This window comes from Bos indicus, chromosome 13, assembly GCF_029378745.1.
Source record: "Bos indicus isolate NIAB-ARS_2022 breed Sahiwal x Tharparkar chromosome 13, NIAB-ARS_B.indTharparkar_mat_pri_1.0, whole genome shotgun sequence".
NCBI lineage: Eukaryota > Metazoa > Chordata > Mammalia > Artiodactyla > Bovidae > Bos > Bos indicus.
Genome location: NC_091772.1, coordinates 55,024,338 through 55,039,916, shown reverse-complemented (window position 1 = coordinate 55,039,916; position 15,579 = coordinate 55,024,338). Strand labels below are relative to the sequence as shown.

The 15,579-nt window shown below is 56.1% G+C and overlaps 1 protein-coding gene across 1 annotated transcript in view; it reads left to right on the top strand.

Annotated features, from left to right (window-relative positions):
* Positions 1–9,121: 9,121 nt before the first annotated feature.
* OSBPL2 (oxysterol binding protein like 2) overlaps positions 9,122–15,579 on the top strand; it is a 36,416-nt gene continuing 29,958 nt past the window's right edge. Inside the window, exon 1 of the mRNA XM_019972086.2 lies at positions 9,122–9,221. The gene's annotated coding sequence lies outside the window, so the exon portion shown is untranslated. The remainder of the gene's footprint in view (positions 9,222–15,579) is intronic.

The following is a 15,579-nucleotide window of genomic DNA, read 5'->3' as shown; positions in this document are numbered from 1 at the left end:
CCGTTCATGGGCCAGCGAAGCACTCCCCATGGATGGTCACAGTGAGGGTAGGGTAGTTGGTCTGGGGCAGGGGGCTGGGTGGCCGCTGGGCTGGGCATTTTGGGATCACGGGGATCTGACTCCCATGCAGGCACCACCTGCCTGGCTACTGCCCTACTCTGCTCTGGGGTTGAGGCTGAGAGGCCGACGGCCCCCTCCCCAGAACCCGTCAGGGGCCCTCAGGCCCTGCCCTGGAACCACAGGCCACCTCCTTCTCTTCCTAGCATAGGCACCCCTGCCCGCCACACCGCCTTCCCCTCCCAGAAGCCCCCAGGGTTACTCTAGGTCTCCCCATCTGGCCCGACTGCTGTGTACTGGGGTGCAGAGAGCATGTGTGTATGTGTGTGCATGCGTGTGTGGGTATGTCATGCAAGAGTGGTGTGAGCCCCAGGCACACGCACAGTGCCCTGACCCTACGGGGGATGGGGGGGGCGGGAAGCCCTGGGTCTCTCTTCCTCACAAGGCAGCCTTCAGGGGATTCAGAAGACGAGGCCTACTTTGGGAGCTGCTTCCTGCAGGAGACAAGCCCAGTCCCAGAGCGGCACCTCTGTTTACTCCCTGAATCCCCGGTGCTCCGGCAGCCCTTTGGGGAACCTGTGCCTGTCAGGAAAATAACTGACCGAGCGGCTCAGTGCTGGAGGGTACAGTTAATGAAGATGTCCCCTGAGTCCTCGAGGAGGTGTATACACATGTGTCTGTATGTGTGTGTAAGTACATTTGTGTACACCTGTGTGTGTCTGTGACTATATATGTGTATGTGTCTCTGTACACATGTGTCTGGGTGCTTTTCAGTGTGATGTGTGCATGGGGGCCTGGCTGTGTGTCTATGAGTCAGTGTATGTGTCTGAGCACACACGTGCATAGGTGTGTGTCTGTGGGTGTGTTTCTGACTCCAGCGGGGGTGGGGCTCCTCCATCCCACCCTGTAGGGACAGGCCAGAGAAGTGTCCCCTTCCCTCCACAGTGATTCTGACATGGGACCAGGTCCTGGACCAGGGTAGGGGTCATGGGGTCAAGAGATTGCTCCAGAATCAGCCCCCTCCCCTAGCCTGGGCACAAGTCTCAGTTGCTCATTGGCTACACACACACGCACACAGACACACAAACACACACTTCTGCACACACTCACCCACAGCTAGAGATTGCAACATAGAAACAAGTGGACAGCCTCTACCAGGGCCGGAGTCAGGGGTGGGGAGTGAGCTCAGCAGACACAGGGGCTGGGGGATCACAGGCTGGGGTTCCGGGATCAGCACCTTGCAGGTCTTGCCCTGGGAGCTGGGGGCCTTTGCTCAGAAGCCATTGGCTTTTCTTAGGCTCGGCTGGCCAGTGGCTGCGCTGGGAGGCTGGCCTGACTTGGGCCACGAATGGAAAGTGGCCACGTTGGGCTGTGACTCAGAACCACAAAGTCCTAGCCCCCGACCAGAGCCTTGCTCTCTGTAGGGGCACAGTGGGACCACCTGCACCCTCCCCACAGCCCTGGGTGCTGGTTACCCCAGTGGGACCCCTGCCTACTGTCCCAGTCCCTGCCCACCTTCCCACCTCTGCCCACTCCCTCACACTCCTCCCGACTCCCTCACACCCCTGCCCCCTCTCGCACGCCCCTGGCAGACCTCAGTTTGGGTCCACCTTTTCCTGGCATTGCATAATCCTCTCACATTTTCTAAATTTGACCAGCTGATTCATGCAGAGCTGGAAATGTTCATGTAACAAGTAGCTAAGTTCACTGGAAGGCTCTTCACTGGGAAGCCCAGATGGACAGACCCAGATGGACAGAGGTCTCCCTGACACGCATGGAGAAGTGGGCGGGGAAATCTTGGCTCAATAGGGCATGCATCTGATGGTTCTTTGGTGGTGGGCCTCCTTCAGGCCTGGCTGGATCCAGGAGCACAGCGACTTGTGAGCCTGTGTCTCCCAGCCCAGCTCTCCCCTTGGTGTGGCCCCTCCAGGCTGACAGCCCATCACTCACAGCCCTGGCAGCAGATGCGGGGGGCCCTTGCCCAAGACCATGGCCTGACTACTTATCTCAAAATGAGGTAGTGAGGTCCCCAATTCCAGTCTCCTGCCACTGATAGGGCCAGAGGTGGGATCAGCCTGTGGGAGGTTCTGGGACCTTTGCTAGAATACAGGGTTGGGAGCACTGGATGCTCATCACAGGGGTCCACGCCCGTGCCCTCAGGTCCTACAAGGGCCTCACCACTGGGGAAACAGGCTGCTTGGAGAGGTCTTGTGTGAGCAAGTGGCTGAGCCTGGACTTGGGGGCTGCAGGTTCCTCCCAAACCCCAGCCCACTGCTGTTGCCCAGCCCACTCCCACAACTGCCTGCTGGCCTCCAGAGCACCTGCTATGTGAGCTCAGCTAGGAGCCCAGGAGGCAGCGAGGGTTCCCGAGGCCCATGAATGGCGGAAGGTGCCAGGCTAACTCGGTCTTCAGGGGTGTCTCAGGGGGGCCCCAGTCCTGAAAGCTGAAGCTCCAGGCCGTGGGCCTCTTGGCTAGACCTCCTTCCAGTGGCTGGGGCAAGGCTGCACAATTGCCCAGCATGAGGCCTATTATCAGCCCCTTTGTCTCTTTCCCAGAACAAAGCTGGCCTGCTTGCCCAGCCAGCCCCCTTGCCTGGAGGGCACGGAGCCACCAGGCTGGCTGCCTGTAAGTCCTGTGGCCCTGGAAGTGGAAAGCTAGCACCCCATGGGCACCAATTCCTGCCCCGAATCCTCCCCAGGATGGCTACGGAAGGTGTGGGTCCCAGTGCAAGACTAAAATGCGGGTCCCTCCTTAGAAGCTAGCAGGGAACAGCACGGAGCCCCCACCACAGTGGCCACCTCTCCCCCACCTCCAGCTGCGACCCTCAGGGGCAGGCCCCCGCCCCTCGCTGTGACTGCCTGGCACAGACTGCTAGCTGCCCCTTCCTCTCCCCTTCCCTGTCTTCCTCTCCAGGGACAGAATGGGGGGGCAGCACCCCTAAACTTCCAAAAGTCCCCAAATGCCCTTATGCAAGGCCTCCATCCCCACCCACCGCCAGCTGCCAGGAAGGGAGGTGGGGCGGCTGCCACCTGCCCCCTCCCCACTGGCCTTGGCTGCTCCCAGGCAGAAGAATGATTCACCCCCATTCCTGCTCCTGGGCAGGTTTACACTTTGCCCCCTCCCACCTCCACGCCTGGAGCTCCCCTGGCTGGGCCACTCCGACAAGTTAAATATAACCCAACCCAAGCTGTCTTCCTCCCGCTTCCACCTGCCCCACTGGTCCCCTGCACACAGATGCGCCTCCACCTCTCCCACTCCACGTGAGCCCCTGGGAAGGGTGGGGAGAGTAGGACCCGAGCAACCCTGCCTGCCTGCAGGTCCCTCACAGTCCCTGGGCCCATGCCTGCTCACGATGGCATCCAGCACCCAGCACAGGGCCAGCAGTGCAGGCAGTGCTCAGCAGTCAGGGCACAGCCAGGAAGAGAGAAACCAGGGCTCAGTCCAGGGACAATGCTAAGGCTCCTGCCTGGCACCAGGCTGGGCATGCAGCAGGTACAAAGGCTGCAAGCTAAGAGTGCCTCTCTGCAGCTGGCACTGCCCCTTCTTCCCGGGCAGCTATTGTGAGCCCACACCATGCCAGGTATCTGCCTGCATTTCTGAGCCTGCAGAGGATGTTGGGGGAGACCTGCAGGCCACAGCAGGGCTGGCCACACATGATCCTCTGGGTGTTCTCAGGGGTCTCTGTCAGGAAAGGCCAGTAGACAGGTCCTCTGACAAGTGGCCACACATAATGTTCTTCCCCAGCCCCTTTGTTTTATTCAGACTGGAAATGCACTTAGCTAGAATGTTACTGCTCCACCAAGTGGCATGGGATAAATTTCTGGCTAGTGAGATGTGAACAGAACTACCTGGTGTTATCTTCAGGAACAGGTTCTCAAAGGGAGCTGATGCACCTGGTGGGGCCCTAGTTCTTTCCTTCACTTCTTCCTTCTGGTCAAATATGCATGTGATGGCTGGAGCACCAGCAGCCATCTTGTGTTGTGAGGTGACACTGAGGCTGGAAGCCCATATTAGAAGAGTGATACAATAAGGGCTTTCCCAGGTGGCACTAGTGATAAAGAACACAACTGCCAATGCAGGAGATGTAAGAGATGCAGGTTTGATCCCTGGGTGGGGAAAATCCCCTGGAGGAGGGCATGGCAACCCACTCCAGTGTTCTTGCCTGAGAAATCCCATTGACAGTGGAGCCTGGTGGGCCACAGTCCATGGGGTTGCAGAAGAGTCAAACATGACTGCAGCATCTTAGCATAGCACACAGCACACAATAAGGTAGGAACTGAGTACCTGCCAAACCTAGACAGCCCAGGCTTGCTTGTGTCATGTGAAAAAGAAGTACATTTCTGTTTTGTTAACACCTCTGTTATTCTGGGTTTTCTTATATATGCAGCTGTAACTAATCTTAAAAAGCAGATGCCAAGTGGGCCCAAATGTCCCCCCAACAAGGTAGAAGGCCACTTCAGAGTCATACAAGGCATTCCATAGGGGAAAAAAAGGTCAGTTCAAGTAAATCCTGGGTCTGTCGCAGGCCCTCCTGAGTCCTGGGGGATCCACACCCAACAGAGTGGGAAGGGCCCTGAGAAGAGGGACACTTTTTGGCTTTGTTTAAATAACATTCCCAAACCTGTTTGATGGAGGAACACATTCCTCTCGAATCACCTAATAGCAGCCAGAATTGGGATTCCATGGCACCTCATTTGGGAAACCCTTCAGAAGGTGAATAGGGCATTTAACTAAGACAGCACACTCAAAGGTACTTGGCCCACAGCTGGGAACACAGTATGTGCTCAGTAAGTGCTAGGGTCCTACTGAAGCTGGAAGTGGGGGCCATGTCAACTCTCAGCACAGAAGTCACCCCAATCCCACCTGGCCCCACATTCCTGCCTGTTCCAGGCCAGCACCCCTGCTCTGCTCTTTCTCCTGTTTCTGTGGGGCAAGGTGGCCCCCTGCAGAGGCCCAGGGGCTGGGGGCAGAGCACTGTGGAATTGGGTGGGATCCACCTGGGGAAGAGTTGGTTTGCAAAGCTGCAGCAGCGAGGAAGGCACAGGGTAAAAAGTTTATAAGAGGAATACATTTTTTTTTGTTTTGGCAGAATTTAATGGGTGCAGATTGCTCAGGTCCCAAAGCCATGGGGAAAAAAAAGAAAAAGCCCTTTGCCGCTGCTATTGATAACTTGTCTCTCTCCACGTGGTGGGTTCAAAACTAAAAATACTCTTCTCCGACGGTGGGGAAGCCGAGCGCTGTCACGTTGCAGAGGAGAGTTGAAAGCTGCGTGGGGAAGGTTCCGCGTGGGCCACGTGAGGGCTGGGGCCCCGCTGCAGTGGCCAGTCACCCTCTGCTCACCCAGGATGCATCCAGACAGAAGATTTCCTAGCATTCCACAGAAGGGGAGAGGGAAACTTCCACTCCGTGGAGCAGGAGGGTGGGCAGGGAGAGGAGTGACCTCAAGGGGGCCTCCCCAGGGGCAAAGGCCAGGTCGGCAACCCCAGGGATGCCTAGCTCTGTTGCTGCTCTGGCCACAGATAGAGATAAAAGATTCACCCAGGCTCAGAAACCTGCTGGAAAGGAAAGTATGAAGCTGGGGACAGAGCAGTGGGCTGCAGGCAGGGCTGGCTCCGCTGGCCCGCTCAGCAGTGTGACCACTGACCCAGATCTCCTGGACCTTCAGATTTGCATCTGAAATAGGTGCCCAGGTATTCCTGGAGCCTGGGGGGCATGGCTCGTGGCCTCTGAGCCTCAGTTTCACCTCTGAAGGGGGAACGATGATCTCTGTTTTGCCTCCTGAAGTGATGGAAGGAAGGAGGATGATGCACGTGAATGTGCCTCCTGAGGGCAAAGTGAGGGCATGTGCTCCCCCACACTGGGGCCTCTGGAGCCCCGGATGCAGGGCTTCGCGCCCACGAGTTCAGTTGGCGACTGAGGGGAGAGGAGTTGTGGGCCACAATATCACCTGATCCTGATTCAAAAGGAGCTGGGACAGGGAGGCTCCAGTCATGCTTACTTGGGGTCAGGGGAAGGTCACAGGCAGACATAACTGCAGGGCTGGTCTGATTTTGGTCTAATCTGAGAGCAAGTGCAGTGGGACCAGACACCCAGCACTTCTCAAACTCTGAGAGCACACACAGGAGGGACCCCGGGGTCCTGAAGAGACTCTGGGGCCAAGCTAGGCCTGAGTGCTCAGGATGAAGGGGACACTGCGATGACCCCTGCAACCACGGGACAGGAATCAGCTGATGTTCTTGCCGCGAGCCGTGCCCCCCGGGCTCCAGGAATGCCTGGGCACCTATTTCAGATGCAGAGCCTAGTCCAGGAGGTCTGGGCAGGGCTCTGTCTTCCTGGCAAGCTCTGGGGCTGGGCCAGGCAGGAACACCCCGGGTCGGGCCACTTCCTCATTGCAGGTCTGGGTGAGTCACTTCCCTGCTTGAGGCTCAGTTTGCTCATCTGTGAAGTGGGAATGATGACCCACAGTACCTATTGGATTGGCTGTTGCAAACATGAAACTAGTGTCAGCTTTCATCATCATTGTCTGGCCCCACACCCTCTTTGTCTGCTTTCCTGCTCCTAGTTTTCAGCCCATTCCTGGAGAATTTTGCTTCTGCACTTGGCCTCCTGACCTAGTGAAGGTCATGAAAAATGTTCCTGACGGGTCCCAAGGCACTCTCCTTGCAGCTTCTAGCTGGGGGAGGAATCCTCTCCAACCCAAAGGCACAGGAAAGAGGAAGCAACAGCTGGCACTCAGAACCCAGTTTGCTGCATTTGTTTGAAGGGGATGAAGCGACACCCCAGCCACGGGACCCACCTGGGATTGGAGCCCACTCCTACCCCTAAGGCCAGGGCGGAGATGGCCATGCTTAGTGTGGTCCATGGGCAGACGGGAGGCTCATTCAACCCCAGCCTGTCTCCTGGCCTGAGCACTCCCTTGTCACTCACCCCTGGAGTTCATGGCTGAGGAGTGGGCTGGTTGGTCGAACCCCTCAGGAGCATGTCCTTCGCCTGGGGGTCAGAGTCTTAGAGGCTTGTCAGAGTAACAGACCCTGCGCTGGACTCAGGCCAGGCCCACGAAGGAAACTGCGGAGCATCTCCGTGGCAACCGGCCTTGTCCTTGTCCTGGCTTGGGAGCCTGCACACTGCACCCTTCCCTCTTCTGCTGGAGTCGGTTTCTTCAGAGGTAACCATGGCAATGCCTTTGTTTCCGAGGCTGAGCCCCGCCTCCCTCCCAGCTTTTCTCTGCAGCAGAGGCTGGGAGAGCTCCTTTTCAGTCCCCGCACGTCTCCAGCACCCACTGACAGTGGGCCCACCGGTGAGCCAGGGCCAGACCCTGGCATGGGGACGACTGGCTTTCTGGGCCCAGAAATGCAGTTCAGGCCCTGGTTGTGCTGCACTTGCTTGTGCCCCACTATTTACAGGCGGCACCTTCATATGCACGGGGCTGCAGAGGCAGCCAAGGCCTGCCCTCATGGTACCCCAGCTGGAAGTGGGGAAGTGTTTTGAGGAGGGAGTGCAAAGGCCCGGGGGGCTGGTGCTGTGGAGACGGTGAGGAGCAGGAGCCCAGCACATGCTCTGTGATTGGGGAGGTCTGTTAGCACTCTTGTGGCTCTAGGGTCCCACCTCAAACTGGCTTAAGCAGAAAGGAAAATGTGGTGACTCACATGCCTGAATTCTTGCCTAGAGATTCCCATGGACAGAAGAGCCTGGTGGGCTACAGTCCATAGCGTGGCAAAGAGTCAGACACAACTGAAGCAACTTAGCACGCACATGCCTGAAAAGTCTAGACAGAGCTTGCCAAGGTGGCAGCTGGTTCCAGGCGAGTCAGGGGTGTTTGCTCTTGCTTTCATCTGGGTTAGTCTCGTCCCCAGGTGGCCCCTCCCCACACGGTGACAAGATGCCCATCAGTAGCCCCAAACTTACATTTTTCTCTCACCTAGCCTAGTTCCGAAGAGTTGACTCATTGGAAAAGACTCTGATGCTGGGAGGGATTGGGGGCAGGAGGAGAAGGGGACGACAGAGGATGAGATGGCTGGATGGCATCACTGACTCGATGGATGTGAGTCTGAGTGAACTCCGGGGGTTGGTGATGGATAGGGAGGCCTGGCATGCTGCGATTTATGGGGTTGCAAAGAGTCGGACACAATTGAGCGACTGAACTGAACTGAACTGAACTAGCCTACTTTTGTGGAAGTTTGTGGGTAGTCATTTGATCTCAGCCTTCCCTCTGGCCTGAGCTATCTGACCCTCAGTGAAAGTCCCAGTACTGACCCTCACTGGCCAGGACAGGGTAACCTGCTCACCCCTGAACCACTTGCTGTAACTCTCAGCAGTCAGCCTGATTCATGTTACTCCACTCACCCCAAATCAGATCTAAGACTTGGATGGGATTCCATAGGAGAAACCTGGTTTGCAAAGGAAATCTTGGTATTCATAGGCTCAGAGACGTTAGTTTACTTGCCCAGAGCCACACAGCTGGTAAGGACGCAAGCTCGGATCTGACTCCAGAGCTTCTGGGCTTAACCATGGAGCCACTACAGTCAGTAAGAGCCCCCAAAGCTTTTAAACAAAGGAGGGAACGGTCAGGAGGGTAAACTGGCGCCAGGTTTTGGTGAGTGGAGAAAGGTATGGCACGGAGGGTGGACGATGAGAAGCCCTGCATGCTGCTGAGGAAGGCAGTTTTTTGAAGGGTGACTCCCGGTTCCGCCCGCCCCCGGGGGTTGGGAGCGGCAGGCGCAGAGGCCCCAGCGCGCGGAGCATCAGCGACCAGGCCACCTGACTCGCTGTTTGTAAACTCTTCTCACCCAGCCACGCCCCTTCCTTCCTCTCGCCCACCCTTTTCGCGTCTATATCTGCATAATCCCGCCTTTCCCTTCTTTGATTGGTCTTCCGCATCGTCACTCCTCCGCAAGGGCCGGACTCCAGAGGGGCGGAAGGCGGGGCCTCTCTGGCGACGTAATTAGCATAGTCCCGCCTCCCAGAGCCGCCCTCGGGTCGAGCGTTGATTGGGCCGGCGGGGGCCTACGCGACGGCGCCGGGCTCAGCGAGTGGCGAACGCGGACTGTCAGTCGGCGGGGCGGCCGGCCGCACTTCCGCCTCGGTGTCAGTGGGTCGCGGGCCTGCGGGGCGGGGGCGGGGCGGGCAGCGGGACTCCGCGGGCGCCGGAGGGACGGCAGTCCAGGTGAGTGACCCGGTCGGGACCCCGACCTTATGTCTCCCGGGAACCGCGCCCGGCGTTGGGCGGGCGGGCCTTGGCCTCGGGCGGCAGGGAGGCCGGGCCCGGCTAGGGGGGAGCCAGATCCTCTCGCCCCCCGCCCCTTGGCCAGGCCTCGACCCCAGCCCCGGCCCGCCCGGCCTCCCACCGCCAGCCAGCCCGCCGGCCGCGTCCTGGGTCCGAGGAAACTTGGAAGGAAAGTTGGCTGCCGGCGGCTGGGACGGTCCGCGGGCGGGGGCGGCGGGCCTGGGTCTCGGGCGGCTGCCCAGACCCCGCGTCTCCGGGCAACTGCGGCCCCGGCGCTGGACAGCCGGCCGCCGCACCCGGAAGTGGACTGGAGAGCGGGCCCGGGCGCCCTCCAGCCCCTCTTAGTGGCAGGGATGCGTCGGGGGCGCGTTGGGCAGGGGTGGCGGGACCCCCGACTTTCCCTTGTGTCTAAGGTCGCCGGCGTCCGCGGTCAACCAGTCTGGAAGGGCACGGGGTGAAGAGCCAGTTTCCCCGCTCGTGGTGCAGCCCTCCCTCTCCTGCCCATCCTCTCCTGCCCTCCCCTCCCCTGCCCCGCGACCACCTGTGGGTTTGTCTGGGCCCTGCGAGGTTTTGTGCCCATGTCCACCCCCTCCCCTGCTCTTCCTTTTGTTTTTAATTTGTCAACTTAGCAGACTGTACTTACTGCAGAGAGCTCTCCACCTAACACATATGTTAGATAAGTTAGATATGTAATCTGATTTTAAAAGCTTCCTTCTCTCTGCAGTTACATTTCAGTAATCAGCAGAATAAATCTTGAGACTTAATAAGCCCAGAGCAAGACTACTGGGTAATCAGCAATCAGTCTTCCCAGATTTTTCTGGGAGAAGCAGCCGGGTGGTGGTAGGATGTTCCTGGCACTCTTTAGTGTGAGGATCACCTCCCAGGAAGCTGGGTTCCTCCTTGGGGTCAGTCTAGGACAAGTTTTGGGCCTCCCAGCAGCAGCAGCCTGTGCCTTAGTCCCTTTGCTGGGGCGGCCTGTGCACATTTGGAGACGTGCTCACTCAGTGCAGTTCAGCAGACGTCTCTGGGGTGCCCGCTGCATGCCTGGCTGTGAGCTGCAGGCCCTGTCCATCCAGTGGGGCTGGGGAGCGGCGGTGTCCTGGGACCCCGTCACTGTGGCTCCTTGTCCTGGTGGCAGAGCGAAGGCTCTTCCTGACTGTGCCCTGGGCAGTGTTTGCCCATCACTCCTGGCCTCAGTTCCTTCCTCTGTGACACATAACCATGTTCCTGGCAGGGCTGATAAGACAGCAGATGAAGCGCTTGTCTGCAGCAGTTCTGACATGTGGCAGGTGCACAGTTGTTAACTCTCTGCCCCCTGGTTGGGGACAGGAACCTTATGGACTGCACTTGCTCCTTGTCCTTCGCAGCGCCTGGCAGGGTGCTGTCGTTCAGTCTGTGGACAACCGAAGTCTCCTTAGAGCTTCCTTTTTCTGTTTGCTTCACCTGTCCTTCTGTTAATAAGCTCTTACCTAAGATGACAGTAATACCTGACAAGTATTGTCCAGGACTGCTGTAAGCACGTTATATTCACTTGATTCATGTGGTTTTCACAGTAGCCTCCAAGACTCTTCCTTAGTTCCATTATCCTGTGTCTAGTCATGAGAAAGCTGAGGAACAGAGAGGTTAAGTGTGTACTTGGTCGGCTCAGTTGAGTCTGACTCTTTGAAACCCCATGGACTGCAGCCCGCCAGGCTCCTCTGTCCGTGGGGATTCTCCAGGCAGGAATACTGGAGTGAGTTGCCATGCCCTCCTCCAGGGAATCTTCCCAACCCAAAGGTCGAACCCACATCTCTCGTGTTGCAGGTGGATTCTTAACTGTCTGAGCCACCAGGGAAGCAGAGAGGTTAAGTAAGTTACTCTGAATCACATAGGAGTAAGTTATAGAGCAGGGATTTGAACCGAGGCAGTCTGGCTCCAGGGTCCACATCCTTAAATACCTCTCTGTACTGCCTTTTAAAAACCAACATTTTGCTTTTCAAGGACCCTTCAGCGGTTTTCTTTGGAACGTTTAATTGCCTCATTACTGTGTGTCAGAACTTTGTTTCTTGCAGCACACATAACTGATAGATTTTCATTTGGAGTGAGCGTGAATGTTTATGAAACCGTTTAATTTCTTCTGAAATAAAGTAGTAATTCTCCATCTGGCTATCCAGGATTTTGCTGAAGTACCTTGCCTGATGCCCAGTTCTGCAGTCAGTGGGGAAGCCGCTAATGTTCGCTGTGTGAGAGGGCAAGTTGAGGGGGCAGGGGTGACATGGATGGATAAGCTATTGGGCCCAAGCCTGTGGTTTTGAATTCATTTCTGTGCGAGCTTGATGCGGTGAACTTAAGGCTGTAAACCATGCACTGAGGGCTTTCCTTTTTCCTCCTAGGTGTATTCAGAGGGGTCAGGCTCTGGCTTGCCATTTTCAAAAGCAGTGTCATTTCAGTGTTTAAAAAGTGCCACTTGACCTTTGTACCACTGCATCTTATCTAGGCCCTCCAGGAAATGCTGGCAAACGAGTCTTGGATAATACTTAAAACCAGCCTGACTTTAAAGATCTTGATGCAAATCTGGGTAAAATCTTCAGCTAATTATGAAATGTGGGAAACATTTTATATATTCTTATACTGTCTTCCGGAGAAGGCAATGGCACCCCACTCCAGTACTCTTGCCTGGAAAATCCCATAGGCGGAGGAGCCTGGTGGGCTGCAGTCCATGGGGTCGCGAAGAGTCGGACACGACCGAGCGACTTGACTTTCACCTTTCACTTTCATGCATTGGAGAAGGAAATGGCAACCCACTCCAGTGTTCTTGCCTGGAGAATCCCAGGGACGGGGGAGCCTGGTGGACTGCCGTCTATGGGGTCGCACAGAGTTGGACACGACTGAAGCGACTTAGCAGCAGCAACATACTGTCTTCAAATGATTTCTTTAGTATTCCTGTGAAAAGCCAACACCCATCTTTTCCTAGGAGTTTGGCTGTGTGGGTATAAGGCAGGCAAGGCTTGCGTCTTTGAGCAAGGGCTGTGATGCTGGTCCTCAGGTGGCTAAAGTGTTCTATCTGAGAGGTTAGGAATCTTCCTGGACATGGTCTGAGGCTCTCGGGTTCTGGCCCCCTGGCTTTCTTTGACGGGAGGAAAGTTACTCATCTGCTTTTGCCTCAAGAGTGCTGGCCTGTGAAGTGGGCTATTGCGTAGGTTATATGTGAAAGTGTAACTGAGCGGACCTGGCACTGTAGTAGATTCTCAGTAGACTTTCAGTCGCAGACCTGAGAGCACTGAAATTGACCTCTCCCGACACTGACACAGACAGACAAATGCAACTTATCAGTGAAAGGAAACCAGGGAAATCATTGGTAGGTAGGTGTGCAGTTCTACTGAAATGAGCTACAGTAACACTCTTAAGATATGACTATTCAGGTGGAGTTGTCTGGAAAACCCCTGGACCCAAGCAGTATCTCTCGTGGGGCTCAGGCCCACAGACAGAAACTTAGTGCACTTTAAGATTGAATTGATATGGATACTGGGAGGAAGTTAGCATTTGAACATAATTGATTATTTACAAATACTTAAATCCTAAGAATCGTTAATATTTCAGGTCTTAGTTTGGGACTTTCAATGCAGTTTCTGTGCACAGTGATTAATTTGTGTCTCTGCTGCAGTGTGTACTTGTCAAAGCATTTTTGCTGATAAATCCCAGGCATTGGCGTTGCAGCCATATTGCCCTCTGGCTGGAAGCGTGTGTGGAATACTGGCCCAGCCCGGCAGCTCCCCTTAACAAACACGTAATGAAATGGTCACTGTAACCCATCCAGGAGCTTTGTGGCTCTTATTTCCTGTTTTTTCCAAATTCAGAAAAGTACTTGGGGTCATTGGGCAGCGTTTGAAAGCATCACCATCTTTCAACTGGCTTTCCCAGTGATGCAAACACTGGTACCTGTGCAATGAGCTGGACAGTGGAGGTCGGCCTTCAGAAGGGACTGTGTTTAGAGACGTGGAGGTATGGAGACCTCTCTGCCTGATGTTTGTGTGTCTCTTTCTTTGCTTTCTCATTTCATCAGTGGAGTTCTTGCAGGATTTCTTTTGAGATGCAAACTCTGAGTCAATGCTGGCCCGGTTGGCCCCTCACCAGCCCAGCCTGTAGCCTGGGGGCCTGGGGGGAAGGAGGTCTGCTCACCCCTGGGCGCTGGGGTCATGGCAGGAGGAATGATCTGTGTGGCTCTGGGTGAGGCAGACCTGTCTGACCTTGAGCTCATACCTTTGTCAGAGCGGTGGGCCCACCGGCCTTGACAGGTGCCCCGGAAGCACTGCTCCACACGGGTACGCAGGTTCTTGGGGGAGAGCCTGGCATGAGAAATGGTCTTGTGCAAAGTCTTCCTGAACCCAGGTTCTAGAAGAGACGACGGCAGCCGTGGGGGGCAGGGGTGGGTGTGTGTTTTACTGAACAAATGAAACGCTGGTCGTGAGAAAAGATCAGCTGTGACCTGGCACCTGTGCCACCGTGCTTGGCTGAAAGGTGAGTTCCACTGTCGCCTCCAACCAGGGAAGTGTGTGCTCCGACGGCCAAAGCAGGAAGCTTTGTGGGTGAAAAGGAGCACCTTAGAGAGAGCTCCAGCAGTGACAGGTGTGAAATGGGGCCGTGACTGGGGAGGGCCAGCACATCTTGTCCCCAACTTGGTACCAGTTGGGCACCAGTGCCTGTGTTCTGAGGAAGCATTAACCATGGGGCATGTTCCAGCACGTGAGGGAGAGGGCTGGAGGGCCCGGGGCTGCCATGAAGTCCGTCTTGGAGGTGGGGTGCTGTGGGTTCAATGGCAGGGCTTCTTACCAGAAGATCTTGTGCAACTCTGTAAAAAGTGGAGGTTCCAGGCCCAGACCTCACCTCCTGGGAGCGGGCTCCTAGGCAGGAGGCCCGGGTCGTGTGTGTGCCCCACTTCTGTGACTCCAGCGGGGCTGGTGTGCTTGCCAGGGGTTAGGGTCTACTACAGGGTCCTAACCCATTTTGGGTCAGGATCAGGGACCACCTCCACCCCCTACCCCTGCTGCCCCTTGCTTTGAGAAGTGAATAAAGAGTCTGAATCAGGTTCCTGGGGAAAAGAATGAACTCAGACAGAACTTTGCAATTTTTCCCTTTTCATTTCTCTCTTTTTTTCCGAGGGGTGGGGTGGTTAGAAATTTGTGGAGTTCCCTGACCTTGGTTAGTGCTCAGGAAGTGCCTGGGGCAGGTGTGACTTGGATGGTGAATTTCTTAGCAGGTGAAACCGGTCAGGGGAGCGAGCAAGTGTGTCCTACTTGGGCAGGAGCTGATGGGGAAGGACCTGGAGTGGGAGAGGGAGCAGGCGAAAGGGTGAGGCTGTCAGGCTGGTCCCTGCCCCATGATGGATGTGGCATCTGGAGCATTACCCCCCAATGTGTCCAGGCTCTGGTCCTGCTCATGAGAGATGGACCTGCTGCAGGAGGGGCACTTCCATGATTTCTCCCGGCCCTCAGTGTGCTGCCTCCACAGTGGCTGCGGCTCTTGTGGTTTTGTGTGAACACAGTCCCAGAGGCTGTGAACGGGCTCCCTGTCCAGAGCTCTCTCACCCACACCCCGGCTGCGTTCACACCACTCTGCTTTACGCTTTACTTGTGTTGATTCAAACAAACGCATTTGCACAGAAGAGCATCCATTCATCCCGTGCAGTCCTTGTCTGCGGTGCTGTGCGCTGGGTCAAAAAGTGTGTCCTAAAGTGAGCACCAAGACGCACTGTCTTGGTGCTCGCCACTGCACAGGGGGAAGTTGGACCCCAGGGGTGGGGGTGGGGGGCGCATGGGACTAGACTGAGTCTGTTGTGGACAAGTACATGGACAGGGGTCTCAGCTGCTGCTGAGGCCCAGCAGGAAGTGTGGCTCCTGGGACCGGGCTTGTTTGCCCTGTGGGGTGGAGAATGGTAAACAGTGGGTGATTAATGCAGCTGTTTACACAGCAGAGAGGTTTGCTTACCTTCCTGAGTCTGGAAACTTTCAGTTTCTTGCCTGAACCCCTAACAACCTTGGCTAGTCATGTGCTGACTGTAAACTGCTTGCTAACTGTAAACTCCTCTGGGGCTAGGCTGCCCTGGCCCCCTGGCCTAACTCCCACCCCTCAGTGAAGACATTTTGAGGTCCCTGCAGCATCTTCATCTTGTGATGAAGATCACGCCACCCTGCAGAAGGCTGGGGCTATGGAAAGTCCACAGACAGAAAATACACACGTACTCATTTTGCCCTAAAAGAGCACCCTGATGGCACCTCAGGCACAACTAGACTCAACCGGATTCCATCGAGTGTAAGGAACC